This window comes from Typopeltis vanoorti, chromosome 8, assembly GCF_054136105.1.
Source record: "Typopeltis vanoorti isolate ZY-2024b chromosome 8, IOZ_Tvanoo_1.0, whole genome shotgun sequence".
Taxonomy (NCBI): Eukaryota; Metazoa; Arthropoda; class Arachnida; order Uropygi; family Thelyphonidae; genus Typopeltis; species Typopeltis vanoorti.
The window spans coordinates 111,668,118-111,685,116 of NC_143556.1; the positions used below are offsets into that span (position 1 = coordinate 111,668,118).

General features: G+C 33.7%; 1 protein-coding gene across 1 annotated transcript in view; it reads left to right on the plus strand.

The window, feature by feature from the left end:
• LOC150104286 (wings apart-like protein homolog) overlaps positions 1 to 16,999 on the plus strand; it is a 401,535-nt gene that overhangs the window by 118,547 nt on the left and 265,989 nt on the right. Inside the window, exon 2 of the mRNA XM_090396897.1 lies at positions 13,163 to 13,203. The gene's annotated coding sequence lies outside the window, so the exon portion shown is untranslated. The remainder of the gene's footprint in view (positions 1 to 13,162; positions 13,204 to 16,999) is intronic.

Sequence of the window (16,999 nt, forward strand, 5' to 3'; positions counted from 1 at the left end):
GCGCACCTCAAAACAACTTCATGGATAGTGGTGCACGTGCTCGAAGAGCCAGAGCACGTGCATATACTATCAATGAAGGAAAAGAAGAAAAACAAAAAAAAAAAAGAGTAAAAAACAGCAAGCATTTATTTACAATGATTGCCCTGATTTACCACTGTGATTCTTCGCCCCCCCCCTTTTTTTTTCTAGAGAAACAATTTTAGAAGTATAGAAGTGAATATACTAAGTGAAATCTTAATGTAGCATCACCCTATAAAATTAAATCCGGCATTTATGAAAAGAACCAATAAAAGAAAATTTGCAAGTGTGGTTCTTCAAGCTTATCCCTGTAGCTTAACGCCGTTTTCCAAGTCATTGAACAACTAGAGTGAACCCCGCTCTTCGCGTAACAATAACGCCCCCTACTGCGGCACACGACCATCTGTCAGTACATGCAGACCTACGCGTGACGTCATGACTAAGCTGAAAACCGCAAGTGGATAAAAGTGAAATCGAATTAAGTAGCTCATGTGCATAGGAAAGGAAATGTTTCTATAATTGACTTAGGTGAGAGCGGCCTTTGAGTGCTTTTATTATGTCCTTCCATTTGTTGGCCTTGAAAACGAGATTTTAAGGATATTCGAAGAGAGAGATTTCTGTACTCTAAATTTTCCCAGAGCCATTTCTTAATTTATCAGCAAGAAAGTTTGCTGAATCACTTTCAGTTTAACACCTTTATTAATTTAAACTGGTTGGTTAAGAGTTTGATAGGAAGGTGGAAAGACAGAGAGAGAGAGAGAGAGAATCAACTTTGCTTTCTGTAGACAGCTTTGGTCCATTTTTCACCTGGACTATACTTAAGGTGACTATAGGTCCCGATTTTTAAATTTGTGTCCCGCTTTTCTCAGAAAAGCTAGCAGGATACCAAAATCTCCCGCTTTTGAGCTCACTTTTCATAATAACATGATCTCTAGCATGAGCCATGCACGCGCACTTGATATGCACAACAGTTGACAACGAACGTTCATAGTTTTGTGAATTTTTTTCTTTTAGTCAGACGTTGTTTTTTAAGTTTCAGTGAGTTTAAAACGTCCTATTATTATATTTTTATTATACTAGTTCTTATAAAGGAATAGACAAAAACGGAAGTATACTTTTGATTCTAAGTTACAGAAAAAAACTTGGTTGTCCAATCGAATTTCCATTTTTGGAATTCATAAATTTTTATAGCTCCGCCCATATTTATTGCAGAAGATTTTATCATCTGACAAGTACAATAAAATTTTTACTTTTTTACAAATATCTACATATTGCATTATTAATATGTTCGAATTGTTTTTTTTTTTAATAAATTAATCATTTCCATATTTTCAATTAAAATACACTTAAGTTAAACCATTACGAATTATTGATTTGTTAAATCTGATACTACTGTATTTTGTAGTTGTACACTAATTTTTTTTAATTCAAATTATGAAAATATAGAAATATAGTGGGAGAGGGGGTGATGTCCGTGTTTATCCTCCCACTTTTGTGTCAAATAAAAATGGTCACATTAACTATATTAGAATATAATTTTAAAATAAGTTACCGTATAATATTTGAGGGCAGTGGTTTCAAAACTTTATCGTAGAGGTATAATTATCATAATAAGTAATTCATTTATCTAAAACACATTAATTAATTTATGTATTTTAAGTTTGATTAAGATATATAAAGAAAATGCATGACAATTAATATTCAGAAATATCTCATATTCAGAATGGCACAATACTGTCAGACTAATTTAATTTGTATTTACATCACGCGCGCGCACACACACACACTTGTTTTTAATTTCTCAACTCTTGGTGTTTTATACATTTAAACACTGTGATAGGGCTAATTGTCATTCGGAATGCTAATTATTATTAAAATTATATTTAAAATATCAACATGATAATTTAATTAGTGTGTTTACGTAAATATTGTCCAATTAGTTTTTTTTAAGGTAATTTATGGAATCTAAGATTTCTGATTCCCGTTTTGAGTTCCATTATTTACGAAGCCTCACAGATAAGTTTTTGAATACCAAGCATTAATTTTTAAGTGGTACTGAATTACGATGCTGTTCACTAACGGTGATTGGTAAATAATGTAAAGCGTGTGATTTTATTTATTTATTCATATGGAGTTTCCTTCCTTTCATCCCCCCCCGTCCCTATTGGGGCGAGTTGAGCCCCCTCATGGGGGGGGTTAAGTGTTTATGGCTGTAGATCCGTGTGTTCACGGGGCCGGTTTGCCTGCTTGCGGGATGAAAAACCCCAGATAAACTGGGGGGGGGGAGGGGAAACCTTGCTGTTCACGCCCAAGACCGGCTAACTTGGCTATGGCTGAGGAAGATCCTTAAGCTCCTCACGTTGGCGACGGGAATCGAACCCAGGACACTCCTTCCCCTGGCATATGGTTGCGAAGCGCAAAGCCACTAGGCTAACCGCGCGGACAAAGCGTGTGATAAGATGTCAAAGGCATATGGGCGGGTGGTTTTGTATTTTTATTTTATTTTATTTTTATTTTTATTTTTTTTTACATTTAGTCATTTACTTACCGATTACTAATTTTTGAGCCACTTTTGGAAGAGTGGTTGTAAGACAGCGGTGTGCCAAAGTTTCTTAAGTATATAGGAAGCAAATGCATTTATATATAATATTTCAACATTTATATATCACTCCCACACACGAGAGCACTAAAGTCTGTAGAAAATCAATGCAGTATATGGGCAGATACCAACAACAAAGTAATCTGTCCATATTATTTTTGAAGAACTGGAGGTTGTAATCTTTGGGGAGTACTTCATGGGGGAAGCTGTTCTAAAGAACAGAGGTAGATTGAATGAAAGATGAATGGGAGTAGCAGGTTCGGTGAGTCAGCAATTCAACTCCAAAAGGATGTTGAGCAGCTGTGGCTCGTGTTACTGTAGGTTTAGCAGAAATGGGGTATGATGGATGCCAGTTCTGATGATGAGCGCACTCGGAAATATCTGCATAAGAGACGAAATGCGGAAACTGACCATTTGTGAGACAGTGGCTAAAGAGAACCTATCCTGTGTGTGTGTGTGTGTGTGTGTGTGTGTGTGTGTGTGTGTGTGTGTGTGTGTGTGTGTGTGTGTGTGTGTGTGTGTGTGTGTGTGTGAGAGAGAGAGAGAGAGAGAGAGAGAGAATGGTCGTCAATTAGCCGAATTCACCTCTTATAAACAGCATCAATAATTTTTAGAGAGGTCGTAAAATATACTACTTCAAATATGCAGCATTCTTAAGGTCGGGCATATTTAAAAAAGTTACTAGAACTTTTTAAATATGCCCTTCATCTTTCTAGAAAGTAACATCTCTAGAAAGTAACATCTTGATCAAAAACGGATACCAAGTTTTCTTGAGGCCAATGATGTTGTGGAAGTTATGTAATTATGCCAGGAAATGCTGATTTAGTTCAGTCCGTGATTATCTGATTTTTATTGTTAAGTTAAGCTAAACATTATCAAAGGAAATGGAGGAAAAATTAAGATTTTTTTTGCGAGAGGAAAAAAAAAAGAAAAAAGCGAAAAAAGTATTGTGCCTCGGAAGCGTTAGAGATGAGTAGGAAATCATATCATCGAACGAGGGTATCGAGATCAGTGTTTATGATACTGGAAATAGATAACCTTAAAGCCTGAAATGTTTGTACTCTGCGTAAGAATCTCTTACACATATGTAAGAGATTCCTCTCACATATGTGTAAGAGGAATGGAGATCTATTATCAGCAAAATTGTGAATAGGCTTTCAGATGAGTGAGAGAAGGCCCTTTTATTACATATGAAGAGATGTGTGCAAATGAGTGGAGTAGAGTATCCTCCCGCGATCAGTCCTTGGAGGTGTCACGTAATAATAATAATAAGAAGAAGAAGAGTGTAAGTGAAATAGCAGAGCCCTGAAGAACACTGATTAATGGGAAAATATGAAGAAAAGACAATCTCCACTATAAAAGAGATAGACAATCTTAGAGAAATATATATAATAAAATTTTTAGCTAATAAAATAACTCTCGTCTTTTTTTTTATTCTGTTCCTTTTGGTATTTAATCAGTTGTTTAGAATTAAATCGATGAATAACTCCTTAGATAAGTACTAGTACATGCTTGTAAATATGAAATCACTTTTGGAAATTTGATTAAAAAAAAATCCAGGACGAAACTATAATAAATTGTTATAAAGGGATTATCAGATGCAAATTCAATCAACTGACCGATAATCCATTATTTTCCGAAATTTCTAGAACCGTCAGTTTTTCTATTTAAAAAAATAAAAAAAAAAGGAAAAGAAAAAGAAAAAAAGATGTAATATTCTGTCTATCAATGACCAAATATCAGAATTTGTTGCTATGAGTTTTATTTCATATTCCAGAGTGAATATGTTACAGCGAACTTTGCTGCTCAAAAAAAATAAAAAATAAAAAATAAAGAAATCTCTACTCCCTACAGGATCCCAGCTATTACGGAAGCCCAGGAGAGGGGAAAAGTAGGGGATGTGAAGCAGTAGAGGGTAACTGAGTGTCGTGAAATATGATCGTTGTTGAAGGGCATGTTTTGTTGTGAGCAATGAACAAAAACTCGAGCGTTAACAGTGGCAGAAGTGAAGAAATATAGCTCCCGACTTACAGTCTCCCAAAAAATATGCATCAGTGCCTATAGAAAGAAAAAGACAGACTTCAGTCTATGCAGTAGAACGCAAAATGGGGGGACACGGCAGTTATAGCAGGTTTTTTTCTATAGAAGTAGCGGTGTTTATGTCCGTACAAGAGGAAGAATGACTATTGTTTTTGCTGTGATCATATTTTTCAGAACTGTCAAGGTTCCGGAGTAGAATAAAACAAGACAATGGTTTGTTGCAATCGAGAGGCCATTTGGGCCCGAAAAAATATATCTTAAGGTTGACGTTTTCATTATTAGTTAATAGATTTATAATAGCAGCTGCCATTTTGTCAAAGAATGATTCTGTAGTTATAAATTTATACATGCAGGTGGGGAACGGAACACTACTCCTCTAGATATATATATATATATATATATATATATATATATATATATATATATATATATATATATATATATATATATATATATATATATATATATATCGAACACATTATGACGTATTCCGTTCAATCATTTCTTATTTATGATTATTCACAGAGAGCATTATATGCTTCATCTGATGTAACATGCATATTAACTGATGCTCGTGAATAGTTCAATATTAAAAACTGAATAAGGGTTATTACATGAATTTAATCCTGAATTTCTTTATTTACATAGCAGACTTTTTTTCCCCTTCAATATCTTTTTTTGCTCTCACTCAAGATTTAACTGGTTGTTTCTGTGTTCATACTCGGGAGTATTTCTCTCTACTATTCGCTTTTCCGAGCAGCAGCTGGTGCCATATTCACGTGTAGGAACTAATCCCAAACTGAATGAACTACCATTTCACCAACTTAACCACTTTATGAATGTGTTGCTTAAAATGTCCGTTAATCTCTTTCTTTTATACCCCCCACCCATCTCCCCCAAGCTTTAGAATAGGAGGATTGTATACAGTAATACTGTAATCTGTACGGAGACCGCAAACCTTTTGTTGGAAGAAAGCGATAGAAGTGGATGAATAAAAGAGCTTGAAGTTGCATAAAAAATTATTACTTCTCGATATATATGCGCTTTTGATTTGCAAGGGAGGAGGAAAATTTCTTCTATGTAAGATATTAAAAAAAAAATACTTCGAAAGAAATGCAGCTTAACCTGAAGACAAACTTAACTGTTTGGACAAACTTCAGTTTCAGTAACACTAATTTCTCTCTCTCTCTCTCTCTCTCTCTCTCTCACACACACACACACACACACACACACACACACACACACACACACACACACACACACACACACACACACACACACACACACACATACACACACAGTTGAAATAATTTAAATTTATCATTAACCGAGTCCTTTCTTCTAACCCTCACTGTGTGCAATAGGTTACAAACTTTTACTTCTAGGATTTAAATAAAAAAAAACCGGCAATAATTTGCAAATAATGAATAAGAAATCGATTAACATTCTATTAAGTAACGATAAATGGTTTGCGCTGGTTTCCTTTAAAGTTTCTCTTCTTAAAAAGAGAGTCAGAGGAGTCCTTACTAAATTTAAGTAAGATGTTCTATCCTCTGACTGATGAAGGAGTTTTAAAAATTTAGTGGTACCACAAATGAAACAGGGTTCCAAAACTAGTTGTTTTAGAAATATGTATCATCTTGAAGAAGAAATCCTTACTTATTCAGCAGCTAGTATGAAGATATATTTATGCAAAGAAAACATAAATGTTGACGTTATTCAAGGAGAGGTCTGTTCGTGTCTGCAGATCTAGTGTTGTAACGATTACAATATTTGAATATATTCTTCGTGATTAAGACAAGAATTCGCATGAAGTTAAAGTTAATTAGCAACCTATATTAATGAATATTATGGATATTAGAATTAAAAGAATACAGCAGTTTTTTTTTATTTTTTTTGAGAAATATAGTGTCTTGTCATTCGTGAACCTGTTGATCCAATTTACAAATAATAACAGAAGAGATTATACCTAAAGGATAAAAGTATACGTGAGAAGATGAAGCTCTGGGCGTACTTCAGTGTTAATAGAGAAGATTCGGAAACAAGAAAGAAAGAACAAGATAGAAACAGTAAATGGAGCTGATATTTGGCTTTTGTACCATTAGATCAGATTTCCCGAAATGTCAAGAATCAGGTCTGTGTTTTATCAAATCTTTCAGTTTTTCTGCGTATTGAAAATTTCAGATTTCGACCTGAATAAATTTGCAATGTTTTTAATTTGTCGGCTGGCTTCCATTGGGCAGAAACTGTTTGTATGTCACCATTTGTAGAAAATATACAGGTTATTTTCCCCCATTTTTATGAATGATTTTTTTACATCTCAATGACATAAATATACCAAGTATATTTAGGTAAGAAAAGAAGTATAAATTTTTCATCATCCTGCATCTCGGACAGTATGAAAGAGATCTTAAGAAAAGGAGGGAGCGATCGATTCAATTGGAGATTACCAGGTTAAAACGGCTGCGCACCGCTGCTCTGAGGGAATACAGAGGATATACCATACTTTCCCCTTCCTGGAGTCCCTCAGCATATCATTCTTATTACACTAAAGTTCATGACATCAGTGTATTTATAACTTAATCTTTTCCTAAGATTGATGGGAGGAGACTTCCATAAACTCCTTTACATCCGGTCTCGTTAACATAATACCCCACTAGGGAGCCTTCCGGTAATGGTTGTGTTCTCTCTGTTTTCTATTAGACTCTTCCGGAAATACATCTTTCTGATTTAAAAAATAAAATAAAATAAATTAAGCATGTATCTACAAAATTCTCACAAGAATATTATCGTAATCTTAAATACATTTTAAGCGGCCGTTTTAATCACATTGCGCAATAAATGTTTAACTCTTTTCATTGAATAAAATAATAAATATTTTTTATTATGCAGAACATTATGGAATGTTTCTTACAATTATATTTTCTTATGTGAGTGTTATTAGTAAGATACATGATATGATGTTAACTTGCTTGCAAACTACCCTGATAAATGATATATATATATATTTTAATTTCATTTTTTTTATATTATACGCATGAAAAGAAAATATAATAAATTTTTTAGTGTGTTAATTTACATATATCATATTTTCACCCTAAACTGAGTTGATTCTTTAAAATGAGTACGCAAACCTGGAGAGTATGTTAGTAAATGTTTAACTCAAGAAAAGCTATGGTATCTTCTTGTCCACGAGTTGACAATTCCAGTTGGAGACAATTATTGCAGTCTAAAGAAACGAAAACTCATTTGACTAAAAACTAATATACTTGTATATACTTGTGAATTCTCCTATTTTATATAAATTTCTAGTGTGTATTTTTGGTTTCGGAGTTTTTATTCTTCTTAATTTTAATTCACTTATTTCTGTTAAAATGCGGAGAGCGTACAGAAACTCAGAAGAAAGTTGTTCAAAATTTCATTTCCTGTCTCGACTAGTAATAGAGGAATAATTGTCATTGTTATAGCAATTCGTGTGCTGTTTTATCACCTAATTAATATTTTTACACCAGTGAGTTTGTATAACTAGCTTATTTTTTTTTCTGAATAAAATATCTATAAATATATTCACTGAATAAAAGTCAACCAAAAATATATTCAAAATATTATCATCAGCCGAAGAGAGCAAAAAAAAAAAAAAAAACTATCGTTAGGAGAAAAAAAAAATTGGGAATTTTCAACTCGTTTACTTTTCACACCGACTCCGTCAACCCTGTCTATTACACGTCACGCATCCTCCAGCTCTGCAGTGCGTACGCACACAACACACACACGATCCATGTCGCGTGCCAAGTCACGTGCAGCGCTTCATTTGAAGTTCATCTTTTACAAAGAGCAAACGCTACGCATAACAACATTAGGAAGTCAGCACAGAAACACAACACCCACAGGAGAAAGATGCCGTAGAGAGCAGCGGCAGTTGGAACATGATGGATGAGAAACACAATGATTACCCCCGTTGAGGTGTGAAACCATATCGAATTTTCGTTTTAACGATGCAAGCGGCGACCAGGCAGAAAACTGACACCCATGAAGTATCATTAAGACAGTACTCCCAGCACTAATCAAATGGATGGCAGCTACCGATAGTGAAGCACGCACTCTATTAATGTAATGAAGTAGACACGGTACGGACAGAGGCGTGACTCATCTACTCATTGTGTGACTAGTTTGAGATTATGTGTTTACGTTTCACAGTGAGTTACTTGTAGTTAAAACAAGAATTTCTCATCACAGTATTTTTGCAAAGAGTTCATAAAAGGTTCTGTTTAGTAGAACAGCCTCAATGAAATACACCGATGTCATAAAAATTATTCGGATTGCATTAAGAGTTAAAATTTCACCGCTGCATGAGTAAGTATATCGATGAAATTTCTCCACCTCTTATTAACGTGATCATCTGTGCAGTGAGTGCATACACCAGCTTTCAGACCTAGTGACTTCGATATTTGTGAAAGTTTTCAGGAAAAATATCTCAACTAGTGTAATTACCGCTACCCTGTTTATTGAAATGGCTTTTCGAGATACATGTACGGTAAGGTGTTTCCAGTTTATCTAACATAGTTCATCCATCATAATACTAACAGGCTATGAGTCTGTAACCTTTCTAGGGTGGGAAGTATTATTTAAAAAAAATAAAATAAAAAAAAATAATAATAAGTCCTAATATTCTAGTAAAATAATAAATTATTTACAAATCTCAGCCATGGCGATCTTCTCATAAATAGAGTTTACAAATCTATAAAACATTACGTCATCAGGAAGTCTACTGTTAATCGTCTTCTAGACGGGACGCCCAGGTTGCACACACTGAAATTAATGCATTAACAGCAACGGACTATTACTGAGAATACTTCAGAAACTCCGACAAAATAGTTATAATTTTAATTATAAATTTGCTAATTGTTGTTCATTATCTGCAATTCTAAGTTGTTTTCACTGGAAGGGTTCTGTAATATAATACAGCGAAGTTTTTTTTTTTTTCTACTTAACTAGTTGCTTCGGTATTGATTAGGGTTTTTGAGTCTCTGCTACTTTTTCTATTCCCGTGACTCGAGCATTGTTTTTCCATTATTTTATTTTTTAATAAAATGCGCTAACAATTGCTGAATGAATGGAATGATTAAAGCACAGCAAATTTTCAACAGCGTTTTTACGTCCGAATTTCTTCATTTTCTTATATATATTTATATATCACATTTATATATCTGTAACTACATAACTATTCATCTAACTACAATATATTTTACCCCTCCCCACACACACACACACTTCCAAATTTTTGCATTTCTGCAAGTCCACAACATTTTGAACCTCAATTGACGAACATTTCATGGGCATACGAACTGATCCTAAACTAAAAATTTGCGTCATTGAATGAACTAACAATGCTGACCATTATTTTCGATAATATTGTTCCACTCATTCAGAGGAAGACTAAAACGATTATCTGATTCTGCGAATTCTTAAAGTTTGATATTTGCTTTTCTTTTTGTATGTTCATAGAATCAGTAATTAATTTAAAGTATATGACTGGTTCTTTCTTAATCCATAATTCTGCTTTGAAATTGATTCGCATATAAAAGAAATACGGGCAATTGTTCGAATTGAGATTCTGTCTTCGGTGACCAATCTACATATAATATCTCTTTCTTAATTTTTTTTTTTTTTTTTACAAAAGCAAAAAAAAAAAAGTTTAATATCGACTGATCAGCTTTAACTATTCTTCAGTTACTAGAAGGCTGCGTATTTTCCCCAGCACCTCTCGTAAAATATGATTCATTCACGTGTTTTTAATGCCTCGTCTTTCCAGTGGTGTTCTATCTTTCATGAAATCTGCTTTGGACAATAACTGCACTCAACTGCTTTCATTTTTATGTTTTTAAAGTGTTTCTAAACTTCCAATTATTTTCATTTTGAAGCTAAAGCGAAAAAATTAAAATTATAAAATAAAGAAATATTAAACTGAAAGAATCGCCTATAATTTTTAACTTACCAAAAGTTTTCAAATGGGATCCAAATCTAAAAATAAAAATGAAAGATAACAACTTTACCATATTACATCGTGCACGTCTCTTAGCTGTTAATAGTGATTTATTGTTTGTTTTTGTTTGATTAACGAATCAGTAATAAGTAATAGCGGTCATTCTAAGAACGGACCGACTCGAAGAGGCTAAGTGTAATAAAAATGTCTACGGCGTGTGACTGTTTCGTTGCAGTTCATTTATAGTCATAATAATATTTTGTATTATATTTAAGAGAAACACAAATCAATGCACAAAATGGCGACTAACATTATATTCATTGCATTCATTATCTAGTTTCATTAATTTGTCATAAAATTTTAATCATCGGCTATACTCTACATGATACATAATACTTTGCTAAAATAAAAATTATAATAAATTAACGAAAGGTCTCGAGCTGTTTTTCCGGAGACAAAAAGATTAGATTTTTTTTTAAGCTGCATGCAAAAGGTAACTAAGACATAATCCTATTAGAATCTTGCATGCGGAAAGCTAGGGAATTCGTGGAAAAATAAACTGAGCGTTATGCAGAGCCAATTTATTTATTATCATTTATTCAATATATTGATAATGAAGTTCGATTCTGCTTATACTAAAAATGAGATGTCTCGACATATTTTAATAAACATCGCGCAACTACTAACTTTTACTAAATTTCATTCAGGGTGGAACTGTATTAACAAAAAACCACAAAACTAATTTGTGAAAATTACTTAAAAATTGAAGAAAACAAATGAACATAACTAATAACTAAAAGTGAGTACCCAGGTAGCAAACAGTTATTACCGTTATTGTACAAAACAATGTTGTATATTACTGGAATACTTCCTCATATCTAGTCTTACCGTCTAACGTTATTAGACGAATCTGAATGAGAAATACGAATGTATCGCGGTGTAGGGAGGAATGTAAGGCAGTAACCGATTTGAGAATGAAGCTTAAACAGTTTTACTAAGCATGAAACTCAAATAAGAAATAAATACAATACAAATTTTATCTAAATTCGTGCGTATTTTTAAACTTTCAAATTGTTTAATGTGGTTGCTATTTCATTATTTTCGAAAAACGAGTTTCACGTAAAATTAGTATGAAACCGATTCTGTGGTTGGCAGATATTACAGTGACCCCTGGTGATGCGTTCATTTTGTTTCACAATAACTATAACTAAAGTGAGAATAATTGCACTTCAATTCGTTTGAAATTCCACAGATTCTGTTCATTGATTGAAACGTGCGTCATATGAACATAATAGAATAGTATCGTATGGCGCACGTTTCAATCAATGAACTGCACTTTATTTTTGTTTATCATATATCATTGGAATAGCACATACCTACTGTTATTTGTAGTTATGAGAATATAAGCTCCCCCGTAGCGCAATTGGAAGAACGACGGTACGATGCGTCCTTCGATTGGAAAAGGCCCAAGTTCGATTCTCGTCATGACGGGAGGAATCTTTATCTGGACGACTTCCAATCGAAGGTGAGTTAGCCGATCTCATACGAAAGTAGCAGGGTTTTTCTCCCGGAAACTCGGGTTTTTCATCCCGCATACAGACAAATCGGTCCTTCAGAACACACACAATTTACAGACAAAAAATACTAGCTGTGGTGGTGGCCAGTAGATGGCGCTGATCAGTGCAGTGGTGGAGAGTGAGAGTTGTACAATAGGTGTCCTCCCGCGATGAGTCTTCGGACTCCTTGGAGGTGTCACGAATAATAATAATATATATATTTTTTTCACATTATCATAGTAACTTGAGCCTCCGTAGTTCAGTCAGTATAGATTTGGTGGGAAAGAGCTGGGTTCGATTCCCGTCAGTGACGTGAGGAACCTTTATCTGGTCTCTTTCGACGAAAAGTAAGTTAGCCGGTCTCCTACGCAGGTACAAAACAATGTTGGTTTTTTCGTCCCCCCAGAACAGGCAAACCGGCTCCTTGAACACACATGGATTACAGTCATGAATACGTCCCAGCCGTATGCTGGTCCCGAGCCTGCATAAAATGGGGGGGGGGGGAGCAATGGTAAACTACCCTGTAAAAATCTCACCAGCACGTTTATTATTCACGTCAGTCCGTATACTCGTCAAAATTAATATTCGAAGTCATTCTCTATCATAGATTCATTGTTTGAAAAAAAAAAACATTTTTTTTTGTACCCTTATCATCAGAAAATGGAAAAAATGGTTTTAGCAAGCATTCATTGCGATTTTTTACCAATCGTTGTGAACTCGTTATATTGGACTTCTCGTGTATTAACATTTCAGTTCGCATTTGAAAGTTTCATAGAAAAAGGAGAAATTTCTAATTTAAGTAAAATTTTATAAGTTGTAGGACACACTTTGAACTAATAAGCACCCCAGTAATTTATTCCAGTAATATATTATTGAATAAAAATTATAACTGTTTCTGTTATCTAATTTCTTTAATATCTAACATTGAAAAGAAATAAAATCTTAAAATATGGTTTGATTTTGTAGCATCCTGTTGTTCCAGTAATTTGTCCTACTGCAAAATATTGGTAAGTATTTATTCATTAGTATTATCAATAGGAATTGATTTATTTCATGCTAATTTTACGGAAATTTTAAAATGAACTTATAAAATTTTCTTCCCGTTCACTGAAACAATTAACATTATCTGTGGTTAAACGTAGCCATGAATAGATTGTGCCATAAATAGATCGTAGATAGAAAATAATGTGTGCATTACGAAACGTTGAAAAAATTAACATAACGTTCCTTGACGTTGTCGGCTGTGAAGAACAGTTCGCCAAATAAACGAATTCTAATCACAACCGAATCCGAATAACACTGTTACTTGTTGACCTACATCTACAATTCTCCCCTTTTTCAAGGGCCATTCGGTTTCTCAAAAAGATAAACATGTTTATCTCGAACTCCAACTTTTCCATCTTCACCACTAAACCAGAAAAACTAGGAACGTTTGTCGAGTTCAATCCTCTGTACGGACTATTCTTTGTTATCTTGAACATAGCCTTTTTTTGATAAAGTAACCCTAGGAAAACCGTAAGAAGGTCAGTTCAACCCTCCTGTATATAAACCTTTGTTATCGGTATAACAAATGGCAATGGAACTGCTGTAAGTCGCGTGGCAGCTATCGCAGCGGTTCCTACACTTCAATAATTTATCCCAAATGGGTGTCCACAAATCCACCGGTTAAGGGGAAGACGGATATATGAAAGCTTTGATTAGATACACGACTGGTTTTAGAAAAATAATAATAATAAATAGAACTTTGTGATACACCCACACCCACACACAATCAAGTCCACTGTCAATATAGAATATATATCGTGAGAGATTTTCATTTTTGTTCATATTTGTTAATAGTAAAATTTTGTTAAACAGATAAAATTAGTGCAAATTCTTTTAGATTTGTATGTTCCAGTAGGATGTTTGCAAATGTTTAAAAATTCTAGAACACATTGTTTATTATTTATTTGACTATTTCTCTATGCTGGACATCAAACACTTGGGGTACTACAGTATATACAACCGATTCTGTCATTGAAAAATGACCCACGTTTCATATTTCAAATGGAAACTTTCTTAAACATGCTATATGTTTAATATTGCATGTTACAACATCTTTAATGATGCAAATCAGTTTAATAAGTTAAATTTATTACCATCATTTGTCAACACTTATCCACAATCGACTTTATTTTTGTGGTACTGTTTTTAATAATTCTGTTATTAATATTCTATTAATACTGTTATTAATATGGAGGCATTTTTAGAGTCGCAGTCCAATTATTTCACATTGCGTCTCTGTAGAAGATTTAAATTATTGGAATCAAGCCCACGAAAGGTTACAAACATTAATATTAATACGTGCGTTGACTACGGATTTTTTTCTAGTTGTGTTAATTTTATACATTTTTTGTATTTTTATTTATTTTTTACATAATTCCTACATAATTACATAATTTTTACAGAAATCCTGCGCTAGAGACCAACCACTGGACTTTTTTGAAAGCCACTTCGGGAGACCACTAAACCACTCCGTTTAGTGGTTTAATACAGGGCTTCCCAAACTGTGGGCCGCGACCCCCCCTTGGGGCCGCAAGTTTTGTTGAGGGGGTCGTGAAATAATGAAAACAAATTTAAAATGTTTTGAGACTAAGTAGCTCTTTTTTTATTCTTAAAAGAAACGTATTTAATTTCTATTATTTATTATTTCTTTTTTGTTATTTTTTATATTTTAATGGAAAAAAAATCACAGGAAGCAAAATTTGTTGGTTCACAAATTTTGCTTCCTGCGTACGGCGCTTAATAAATATAGTAAATAAATGCTTATTCATATAAGTTTCATTTCAAAGGTACTGATAAGAAGCACAATGGAATATTTTCCATTGTGGAGGACACAATGGAGGCCGTGAAATATTTTAATTTTTCCGGAGGGGGCTTTACATCCATAAGTTTGGGAAGCACTGGTTTAATAGACTCCAACCTAAAGACAATTACAAACGTTTATGTTCACTGCCAAATTTGAATCCTGTTAGTTGGAGAGCGAACAGGCTATTCATAATGCCAAACAGGCCGACAATCTTAGAGTTGCCATCCCCCCACTCCCACCTGTTTCTTTAACAAATATAAATATTATTTATAATTAAAACGTGCGACCTTAAATGCATATAAAATTTTGAATGAACTGTGCACGTTTCGAACAAGTCCATGATCAGCAGACTTTTCTTTTACTTTTAATTTACGACAAATCCCTGGTTTTCTTCACTCATAAATTTGAAAAATTCCCGAGGTTTGTCTTAAAACGTTGGCTATTTTAGTTTGCTGTCTCTTGCGATCTTCTGCTAATATATCAAAGTATTACAGCCTGAAAATATTTTTCATGACACAATACTATCATTAAGTACGATTCGGAATCTTGTCTTCATTTTGGCTTGTTTGCACCTTTAACTTAATATCTGAGAGTCATCTACTTTTCCTTATGTTTCCATATATATTATTTTGTATTTAACATATATTTTGTATTTAAAAAAAATTGTAATTTACTCTTTCACGAATAGTTATGAACTTAATTGAAACGAGCCAAAGAATGTCACTAAAAATTGGTTCAACATGCAGAAAGCAAAAAAATAACGGCATAAATCCTTTGAAATGAGAATAATAGGAAGGAAAAAAATGGACGAGTAGGCGTATGCGATAGGGGAAAGTGCTGAAAAATGTAACTAAATTTCTAATTATGCAGTACTTCAAACGACTCACAATTCATATCTCAAGATACCATCTACAGCGCGAAAAATTCTCTACAGAATACCTATTTTGCCGCGAATTTCACCGAAAATGTTAATTGAAAGTTCAAAGTCTGACTCAGTTTTGTATTGTAAATTGTGTTAATTAATTGAAACTTTATCTCCTTGGGTATGAAAATCTTAACTGATGCACTATAATTATCGCTATTTCAAAAATTTTGCTCATTTCCATAGATATTTTTTAGAAATCTTCATGCCATCTTCTTTACCACTCCAAGAGTTTTTCATTCGTTTACATAATTCACATCTAAGCAGGACCACCGTAACCCATTAAGCAACTAAGGCAATGCCTAGGAGCCGGCGGCAAAATTGTATTTCAACCATTAAAAACACTTTAAAAAATTACGTTTTCATGAATGTAGGGGCAGCATACCCTAACAAGGGTCCTGGATCCAAGTGTTTTATTTGGACAATTTAGACAGTTATACTTCGCACAGAAGTCACTTTCTTGATCAACAGGCCAAGAACTTGGGCAGTCATTAATTTCAATCATTCTTGTTGTTAGACGTTGATACCGTCATGAACAAAAACAGTCTTTGACGCAGCCTCTATAGTTAATTCTTCGCTTATTTCTTCACTTTCTTTTAATTTCTTAACTGGAGGGGGGAAAGAAACTAGTAATTCTTTTCGTCTTTTTTTTTTTTTTTTACTTTATAGCTAGACCTTTTTTGTATTACTTCTTACATGAACAGAACATCTGAGAACGTCGGACAAAAATGGCAAAATGATTTACTTAACACGTTCCCAAGAGGAAGAGACAAATCGACGGTGTTGTACTTTACCTTGTGCGTATCCGGTATATATTGGTAATTCGGTGCTAGAATGAAACTGGCCCTATATAGTGAATTACATCTCCCCATACAAGCACATACTGCACAGATGCAAGAGAAAAAACCAAAGAGCATTTTTATTGTAGCACTAAAAACAACACACAGAGACAGTCAATGTATATTGCATTTAGTGAAAAATAGAGTAATTAGAGTATTTAGTGTAGTTAGAAAGAACTGGAATGAACACCACA